The sequence below is a fragment of the Apium graveolens genome, chromosome 6 (genome assembly GCF_009905375.1).
Source record: "Apium graveolens cultivar Ventura chromosome 6, ASM990537v1, whole genome shotgun sequence".
Classification (NCBI taxonomy): Eukaryota; Viridiplantae; Streptophyta; class Magnoliopsida; order Apiales; family Apiaceae; genus Apium; species Apium graveolens.
In genome coordinates this window covers 141,438,472-141,449,683 of record NC_133652.1, presented here as the reverse complement: position 1 = coordinate 141,449,683, position 11,212 = coordinate 141,438,472, and positions in this window count along the sequence as shown.

Genomic DNA, 11,212 nt, shown 5'->3' with positions numbered 1-11,212 from the left:
CTTCAAATCCCAGCATTCAGGAAGAGCTAACAGGAATTTAAGGTTTGAATCTTCAAGATCATACTCCTTATTAACCAGTGACAAATCATTTAAGAGTATGACAAATCTATCATATAAATCAGTTAATGACTCATTAGCCTTTGAGTCAAAGTGTTCATACTCTTGAGTGAGTATTGTCTTCCTGTTCTTCTTAATTGTATCAGTTCCCTGACACCTTATTTCCAGAGCATCCCATATCTCCTTTGCAGTCTTGCAGTTGATTACCCTGTTTGACATTACATTATCAATGGCACAATGCAGTAAGTGTCGTACCTTAGCATCCTTAGCAATTGATACGATATCTTCAGCAGTGTAATCACTCTTCTCCTTTGGTACAGTCTTTGCTGCTTCACCTGCAACTGCAACAGCTAGCTTGGTTGGTTTGTGAGGTCCTTCCTTGATTCTATCAAGATATTCTGGATCTGTAGCTTCCAGAAACATGGTCATCCTCACCTTCCATATGGCATATTCAGATGGTCTCAATATGGGAACTCTGATGGTCTCATACCGACTTTGAATTTGTGTCTTTGGAGGTTCTTCAGTTTTGGTGGGCTTAGTTGGAGTTTCTGTGTCAGACATGATTATGTTTGGATCTTAAACTGTTTGTGTGTTAACAGATGGGCTCTGATACCACTTGTTAGGTCACACACACACTGTAGAGGGGGTGAATACAGTGTATAATACAATCAAATCAAACTTTAATAACTCAAGTAACAGAAAACAAACTTTATTGAAACAATGAACTCTGTTACAGTAAGGAATTGTTACCTCTTAGTGATGAACAAATATCACGAGAGCTGCTAGGGTTACAATGAATAATCTTCTCGAATATGATAACACTTTTAGTGTAAACCCTATGTCTGTGTTTATATACTACACAGTTACAAGATAATCGCTAATTGATATGGAAAATAATTCTGCTTCCTAAAATATATCAATCAGATATCTTTTCTACCAAGTATTCTATTCTACATAGAATTCCTTCTTCATGCATATCTCTTCTTATGTTTGTCTCGATCTTCTTTCCTTTAATCAGCTGCTGTCCTTATCTGAACTTCCTTCAGTACTTAAGTTATGATATCCATCTTCTGATAATTATCTTCTGATAATATAAGTACTGATATCCTTAAGTCCTGACTTCCAGTAAGTACTGATTTATCCTGTTTAAGTAAGATCTGAAAACTAAACATAAATCATATTAGCCATGACATTATCAAATATATCTAACAGAGGTGATTCTACGAATGAGAAATGGAGCAAGAGTTGATGCTGAAGCTGTAGGATCATTTCATTTACATATGCCTACGGGCAAGCCTATTTTTCTAAATAATTGTTATTTTGTTCCCTCGATTGTGAGGAATATTATTTCTATTCCATGTTAGACTTGGCTGGATTTTTGTTTTTTATTCAGAATAATAAATGTTCAATTCTTAGAGATAACGTTCTTTATGGAAGTGGTATTTTAAAAATGGTCTGTATGTATATGACATAGAGCATAATTTACTACAAATTGAACATACTAATAAAAGAAAAAGGGATGATAAAAATCTCACTTTCTTGTGGCACTGCGGACTTGGTCATATTAGTGAAAATAGACTGCGGACATTGCATAAGGAAGGGTTACTTGACCCCTTTGATTTTGAATCATATCCTACTTGTAAGTCTTGTCTATTGGGTAAAATGACCAAATCTCCATTTAGTGGACATGGAGAGAGGGCTGCAGATTTGCTAGGATTGGTACATACAGATGTATGTGGACCAATGTCTACGCAAGCCATGGGTGGATTTTCATACTTCATTGCTTTCATAGATGATCGATCTAGATTCAGATATGTGTATTTGATGAAACACAAGTCTGAAGCCTTTGAAAAGTTCAAAGAATATAAGTATGAAGTGGAGAAACAAACCAAACATAGTATTATAACTCTTCGATCAGATCGATGTGGTGAATACTTGAATGGAGAGTTTCTAGCTTATCTCAAAGAAAATTGTATAGTCTCCTAGTGGACTCCTCCATATACTCCACAGTTGAATGGGGTATCTGAAAGGAGAAATCGAACTTTGTTAGACATGGTTCGGTCCATGAAGAGCTATGCGAATCTTCCAGTATTCCTGTGGGGTTATGCATTGGAAACCTCATCATATTTACTGAATAAGGTGCCTTCCAAATCTGTTCCTCAAACTCCATATGAGATATGGAAAGAAAGGAAACCGAGTCTTAAACACGTTAAGATTTGGGGATGTCCAGCTTATGTCAAGAAAGTTGACCCAGATAAGCTGGAATCTCGATCTGTAAAATGTAATTTTGTGGGATATCCTAAAGAGACTTTAGGGTATTACTTTTATACCGATCATCGGGTGTTTGTCTCCAGACATGCTACCTTCTTGGAAAAGCAGTTTATCCTTGAAGGAAACAGTGGGAGCAAAATTGAACCTGATGAAGTTCAAGAAGCACAAACTACTACGGATCAAGTGGAAACACCTGTTCAGACTGAACAACCTTATGTGGAACAGCCCATTCGTAGGTCAGGGAGAGTGTCTCGCCAACCTGAGAGGTATTATGGCCTTGTCATTGAGAATGACAATGAGTTGTCAATCATTGATGATAATGACCCTGTGACCTATAATAAGGCTATGAGTAGTGTTGACTCAGAGAAATGGCATAGTGTCATAAAATCCGAAATGGAATCTATGTATACCAACCAAGTATGGACTCTGGTTGAGGCGCCTGAAAATGTTAAACCTATTGGGTGCAAGTGGGTATACAAAAGAAAGATTGGAGCAGATGGGCAGGTGGAGACCTATAAGGCTAGGCTCGTGGCAAAAGGATTCAGAAAAAGGCAAGGGATTGACTTTGATGAAACTTTTTTGCCTGTAGCCCTGTTAAAATCAATTCGGATTTTGCTTGCGATTGCTGCTTACTACGACTATGAGATCTGGCAAATGGACGTGAAAATGACCTTCCTTAATGGGAAACTTGAAGAGGAAGTGTATATGACATAGCCAGAGGGTTTTCTTTCTAAGGGAAATGAACACCTAGTGTGTAAGCTGCTGTGAACCATATATGGTTTAAAGCAAGCTTCTCGTAGATGGAACATTCGTTTTGATGAGACAATCAAAGAGTTTGGTTTTATCAAAAACATAGATGAACCATGTGTCTACAAAAAGGTTAGTGGGAGCGCGGTAACATTTCTTGTATTGTATTAAAAGAGGAGACGTCAAGAGAGTTGACACACATAACAACGTAGCAGACCCACTCACAAAGCCACTTTCTCAAAGTCACTTTGATCGTCATTAAGACAAGATGGGTATTAAATACCAGAGTGATTGGCTTTAGTACAAGTGGGAGATTGAAAGAGATGTGTCCTAAGTCCAATCATGTATGATGATTTAGGAATAACTTTTATGTAATCTGTTTTGATTTCATTGATATTAATAAAAGACTTGTTTTGGTTTTATTGCAGGCTTTATCTATTTAAGTGTTTAAATAAGATATACCATAGTTTAGAGTAAAGCTTTTTATGGATTATGATGAGATCATAATAATGAGACCTAAAAGATGATAACTCTAAACTTAAATATTTCCTGGTCGTAGGATTACTAACTGGTAATTAGTAATCCGCAAAGATCGGTACATACTATGCTTGCTTCATTATGAAGGATGTCTGTTCTCATAGATATTTGTGTGGTGACACTATAGCTAGTATGTAGGTGCTTATTATAGAATAAGTTCACTGAACATGTCTCACACAACTAAACAACTGATGGAGTTCACTCACGTGTCAGCAGTTGTTCACATAGTAATAGTTGTACAAGTATCCTTAGACTTGAGGTCATCATAGTCATCTTGTATACACTGAACTATGCTTTGGTTTAGTTCTTAGTCTCCAGGGACAATTATAAGGGATCTAATGGGTATAGGAATTTATACACGAAGATAGTGTATGATCAATAAAGGATCTACCCCTTCCAATGAAGGAAGAGAATGTTCAATGCTGATCCACTTATGCTAGTTCAGGAATCTCTGGCCAGAGTGAATGAAATTAGAAAGGAGTTTCTAATTTACATTAAATAGAACTAAGCATAGTGAATGGGAAAACAAATGATTAAATAAGATAGGCTTGACACAAGTTCCATGCCTTGTATTTAATCGTGACATTGCAGGGTAGAAGGAATTGATTGTACGGTAACTACTCACTGAATAGGTTCTTGGTATTCTAAGCAGTGAATTCGTATTATCCAGATAGTCGCGATATGCTGAGAAGTATCCCTCATGATATAGAATAAATATGATTAATTTATTAATTAATCATATTTAATGAATTAGAGAATTTATATAAATAATGATAAAATAGTTTTATTATTATTTATTTCTACTACCGGCTTAATATTGAACCTACAGGGTCACACCATAAAAGAGAATGATTTAATGGTGGAGGAATTAATTAATCATGGCTGGTAATTATTTATTTGTGAAATAAATAATTAATTAGCAGATTTAATAATTGATTAAATGAGATTTAATTAATTCTTAATATTATTAATTAAGAATTTAATTTTGGAAATTAAATCAAGTGAGAGAATTATTTTTCTAAAGTGTTTAGAAAAGGGATTAATGATTAAAAGGTGTTTTAATTATTAGTTAATTGGTTAATCAGAATAATCAATTAAAGGGTTAATAATAATAATATTTTATGGCTTATAAACCCTATTTGCCTCAACCCAAATAATTAACCTTAATTCTAAAGTAGAACAAGAGGGAGGCAACTAATTCTCTCAACCTCTTCCTCCTCCATCACATTGTACACTTGGTGGATACCGGTGGAGTGCTTCACATTTGAGGAGCAGCTGCTAGGGATTTCCGTTCATCGTTCTTGGATCGCTATTAAAGACCTCCATCTTTCCATTAACGTAAAGCTTCTTAAGGTAAACATACTGAACTACGAATTAAATATTATTTTTCGCATGGATCCTGCAGAGGGTTTCGGTTTTTTTTAGGATTTAAATTTACGTTTTTGTTGCGTTTATGTGCTAAAAACCCTTCACTTGTATATGTTTGTGACTTTCATTATGATATGACAGTATATTGTTAAAAAAAATTAGTATTAGAAGAATGGAAAAAGGCAAACTTTTTAATATTAATATATTCTACTAGGCTGTTACTTTTCACTTTTATAAGTGATTAATTGTAATGTTTTAGTGATTGGGTTTGTTTTTTCTAGTAATTTTTGGTTGAATAATTAGTGATTATAGTGTATTTCACTATATTTTGTGTAAGTTTCTGTTAGAAACCATGCTTTATGTTCTTGCAAGAGATTTGTGAGTACTATTTAGCCAATTAAATTTTTTTACTTATATAGATTGTTTAAATTTTACGGGACAAGCTTATATTTTTTATTGTTATAAAATATGTTTGAATCTTTTATTATGATATGATATACTTTTGTATCATTTTTATCAATATATATAGAGGAATACAAGATGCTTAACAAAATTTATATCTTATAAAGATAAATGTTATACCATGACTTTATATTAATATTTAATCAAAACATTATCCAGCAACTTAAATAAACGTAACATATAAATTTTAAACTGTAACAATGTATTTGGAGAAACATTTATAATATTTGATATTTGAATCATATCATCATTCTTCAGTTTCCGAAACTGAAAGTACTAAAACATTAACACTGCCTCTACTTAAACGGTAATATCACACAAAGATTCCAACTATTTAAATTTACATTTTCCTAAGATAGAACATAATAAAACTAGTCTTGTACAAATTTGTTCTTTGCAGCTTCATCGAATGTACTTGTCAAGTTTTTCGCAAAAGTCACTTTTTTTTGTTTTTGTAGACTGCTATCTTCTTGATTATTGGTCATTCTTTGCTTCTGAGACTGTTGAGAGGATTCAATCACCAAGTTCATTAGCTTATTTGAGGCAACTTTAATATAAAGTTCCTTTCCTTCCTTGATGATTTCCTGCCTTGGAGAATTGAGTTGGGATAATAGTATAACACTGTTATACTTGATTCGGAGCCTGTTGAGCTGATTTTTCTCCCCATTCTGCAACTAAAAAAATTAAAAGACTACAGTGATTAGTTGTTAAAATTTTTGTGATTATTTGTGTTTTTTAGTGAATATTTTGGAAGTTTTTGTATACCTGTTCTTCTTTCAACCCTGTTTGCCAATTCTTTGCATCTCCTTTATAAGTCTCCATGTGCCTGATTAGGAATATACTACAATCAATTGAATTATTTAATGTCTGCCATGACATTTTCAAATAATTTGGATTCAATCTCTTTATCCTATTTGCCGCTGTGACATGTCCCTTTGCTTTCATGTACTTGACAAAGTGTGAATGCTGAAATAAATTGAAAAAAAATTAGTTACATGAATTTAGTGAATAAATTGAAAAAATTAAGTGTTGATATTTTTATACCAGAGCTTTTGGTTTTTGTCCATAGCAGAGTTTTCGATCATTATTCCTTCTTATATTGTCAATTATTTCCCATGTTGGATTCTTAATATTGTATAAAATCAAATAGAAATGCTCATATGCAATAATTGGGAAAAACACCTACAATATATTTGGTATCAAATTTGTAAATATGGCAATAATATCATAGCAAATCGAATAGAAATGCTCATACAGTAAATTTGAATTTTACAATGTCCATACTATCAATCTTTGTCTTCTTGAATTTTTCAAGCATCCTATCCATATTCTCAGCAAATATCGGATATATTGCAGTAATGCTCTTGTCTGTATCCAAACTTGGATGCTGTTAAATATGTATGTTTTGAAATTAGAACTGGACATTTGATATATAAATTTATAATTTATGAATATTAATGGATAGATTATAAATCACACAATCAATAGTACCGAATATACGCAATGGGGATTCCTCTGCCTTGTACTTTTCATTATCATTCAGAATAATTGCGTATGTGTCGATTACTGCACTTGCTAAATTATTGTTGATTTTTAGAGTTTGCATATCTTCCTTTATGTAAAAGAAATCATCCATGCTAAACATCATCTCCCTGCCAATATTTAATTGGTTATTATACAGCTTTAATTATATACTGTAGTGTATAATTGAATACAACAAATATGGAGTACTTGTATTAAATCTCTTTTTTGTAGTGTAAATCTCCAAAATCCAACCTCCTGACTTGTAAAATTTGATTCAATGTTTACCATTCTGTCAACATATGGTGATTTACCAAATCTACCCAACTTTTGGAGACGTGTGCTCTTCTCTCTGATTGTTGGCTTAGTAGTAATGCAATCAGTACTCTCTTCTCCATATATATCTTCATCAATTCCAAGGGAAAAAGATGGAATTCCATCGAAGTCTTCCTCTGGACCAAAGTTGGAATGATTTCCTTCTGTAGCTCTCACATATTCAACAAGATCAACATCTACCAATTCTTCATCAAATTCTTCATCTCGCAATTCAACATCTGCTTCGTTTGTTTGTTGTTTCCTTTTCTGATTTGATTGCTTATTTTTCTTTGCAGTAGTATCGCCTTGGCTCTTCGGAATAAATACATCATTGATCAAGTCTTTAATCATCAATAAGTTCTGAGTTTTTGGATCTTTTTCTAATGCACATTCCAGGTCTGTATCAAACATAATCTTTGATTCAATTAAGTCATTTGCTCTCTCTCGCAATTTTTCAATTTCATCATGTATATTTAATATATTTTAGGAGACATTATATAAGATAGAATATAAGTTGTAATTAGTGATTAATAAGCAAAAACTGGTAATTAAACTGTCAAATATTGGTGATTTTATAGCAGTAAATTAGTGATTAAAGTTCAAGAACTAGTGATTAAAATATTTAAATTTTAGTGATTATACTTTTTCCTCATGTGGTTTTCCTGAATCACTCTACGTAATTTCCATTTCTTTTTAGCATATTTGTCACCCTGTGTTTTTTTAATTGTTAGTAGTGGTCTTTTTATGTAATACAGTATTAAGATTAATGATTTTTTAAATTACCTGATTTTGATCTTTGACAACTTCATCTTTGTTTCGACCATCCAGACTCTGTTCCAAGCCATTATTACCAGCTTCAAATCCAGTATATTCATTGTTATCCAAGTTCTTTTCCTTGGAATTTAAACCATAAAGAATTAATTAGTTTAATCAAGTATTAAAAAAAGAATGCATAGATGTCTAATGGTTTTAAATTTTACTTTTTTGGTTATATTCTCCTTCTGTGATTGTTGTTCCAAATATTCCCTCAATGGTGGCAAACCAACACCAACACCAAAAACTTCGTTGAACACTTCAAGTGCCTGTCTTTGTTTCAACAGTTCCTCATGCCAACCTTTGTAAGACGGAAACAAAGTTGATACCTCTGTGACGTATGTTAGGCACAAAGCATGCGCTAAATAAATCACACAAGTATACGCGTTCGCAAGTAATATTGAATGATTTCTAGTTCGTTCCCACAGAGACTCTGGTTAATTCTATTTAATTAACACTTACTCACCAATGTATGATTATTCTTCAATGTCAAGACAATAGCAATTAAAGTTGATTAACTAATATTAACTACGAGAATTAAACACTTGAATTAATAATATTAAACACACATGAGATCATAACTTCATTACTACTTCATTCAATAGTTATTGTTATTACCCTTAGCATGTAATGGTGATGATATTAATCGAACAACACGAAACTGATAAATGCCAACTTTCATTGTACGAATACCATTCTACCAAGCATCCACAATTAAGATAGAAGTTGAATAGGCATCAATTATGTTGAGACCCTATATGTCTACATAATTTGATAACATAACGATTTAAGCGCAAGTTATTCATTATGATTACACAGGGCAAGTAAAACGGTTAGAGTTACCCACTAATCATGCATACAATACATGAACCTATGCTAGCATGGCAAGTTCTAAATCTCAAGATTTATTGTTGCTTCATAGAGATTAACAGGCTATCTTACATGTTCGCGACGCACATAAGACGAATAAGCACAACTTATGCTAGATATCATACAATCACCACATACCAAGGTATTAAACAATTAACTAAATAAATCCATAGTAAATCTGCTATGATCTCATGATCACAATTAGCCCATAATAAAACTCATTGTCACCATGGGTTCATATGAAAATATGATAATAACACTATGATATAAACTAATAAAAATACTTAATAAATAATGAAGTACGTCACAAGAGTATTAAGGTTCAAAGAATAAAGAAAACTAGCATCCACCGTTACAACGAATTAAAAAAATTACAAGATAAATGTATGCTTCCTCTTCTTCGTTGTTGCGTGCTAAAACAGTCTTCTTTATCTTCTTTCCTTCGCTCCTTGTTACTTGTTGTCGAAAATGTGTTCCACGATTGTTTATATAATAGCCCAAAAGAACCAGCGCTAACAGAAGCCCAATAGAACTCGAATTCTAAAAAGCAGATTCTGAAATTACGCACCCAGGCGGCCGCCTCCTCCTTTCAGGCGGGTGCCTGCTACCAGGCGGTCGCCTCCTCTCATCAGGCGGGCGCCTGCAACCCTTCTGGAAAAATAATTATTTTGCTTCTATTTTTGCTGAATTCTTCGCACATCAACCCGAGACTAATTCCAAGCACTTCCTTAAGCTTATTTTGATGAAATCCATCTATCTAAGCAAGTTATACCCTAAAATGCAAAAACACTCGAAAACGCGTTAAATACACAAAATATTCGAGTTTAAGACACCAATTCAAGCCGTTATGAAACGCTCTAAGTGGTATAAATGCCACTTATCACACCCCCAAACTTGAATCGATGCTAGTCCTCAAGCGTCATCGACTCAAACTCAGAATAAAACATGCATGAATGCAAACTTTATGTGTTCGAAACATGCATCAATATCACAAATCAATCGGTAAAGCAACGCAAAACGGATCATGGTATATGCATGAGCTAAATGACATGATAAAGCTATAAAATAAATATAAAAAAAAACTATTGATGGCAAAAATATGCAATTATATGAACTAAACTATCATGAATATGCAACTACATGACACACACATAAATATGTTCCTTAACTATCACCCCCCAAACTTAAAATCTTCACTGTCCCCAGTGAAGGTAATAGAAAGGAATACAGGGTATACCTACTCAGAAGAATCATCATCATCATCATCCTCAGAGGGTGGAGTGTCAGGAGGTGGATAAACAGAATCCTCACCATACACGGGCCACTGGATGTCAGCTCCAAGGCCTCTAAATGCAGTCCCAAGTGCTTGGGTGAGCTTCTGCGCAAACTGTGTAACACCCCCAGATCCGGGGTCGGGGATCCGGGTCGTCACGAGTTCCATTTCCCTTAATAACACCCAATCTTAATAATTACTCAACTACTCTGTACTGTGACCCCACAATAAACACACACACCACACGTTATAGTCTCAGAGATGAACATCCAAAAATAACCACAAGTCATTTTATTCCATAATTATCTGCCAATACACCTTAAAAGGTTTTCTGAATAAATTTACATTTCTTTGCCATTATTACAATTCATAAATATAAATAAATCTGGTCCATCAAAAGTTGAAAGCCTAGCCTATTGGTAGTTCCTACCTCAGCTACGGCGGCATCAATGCTTCTAGAAAACTGCGGAACGTCTCCTAATCGCTTACGAATCGGGAGCTTGGTTCTGTTCATCTTTTCTATCTGTTGTTGTGTGATGAAAGAAGAAAGCAAGGGTGAGCAGCAAGCCCACCAAAATAATATGTATAATGATTAATAGTATATGAGTCTACTCATAATACTCATGAAAATCTTGGTCAAAAGAAATGAACCAAGTTTGATATCTTAATGCGATGAAGTCGCAAAATATTCAGTATATATACATATATACTTTTCAAAATAATGGAAGTCCTCTTCCATGCATAATATACACAAAGTCCCATTGTATAACTGTATAAAAAATATCGTTGCAAGGTGATCTCATATATCTAACCTTGTCTCAACGTTTTTCTGAAAATCTTTGTCATTCATAAGACAATTATTAATTAGATATAAGTTTAAAAGATGAAGTTACCAAATACTTCACTACACTTATATCATTCCCAAATACTACTTGAACTACCACCGTTCAAGTTATAATCAATTTCAAAAGTTCATCC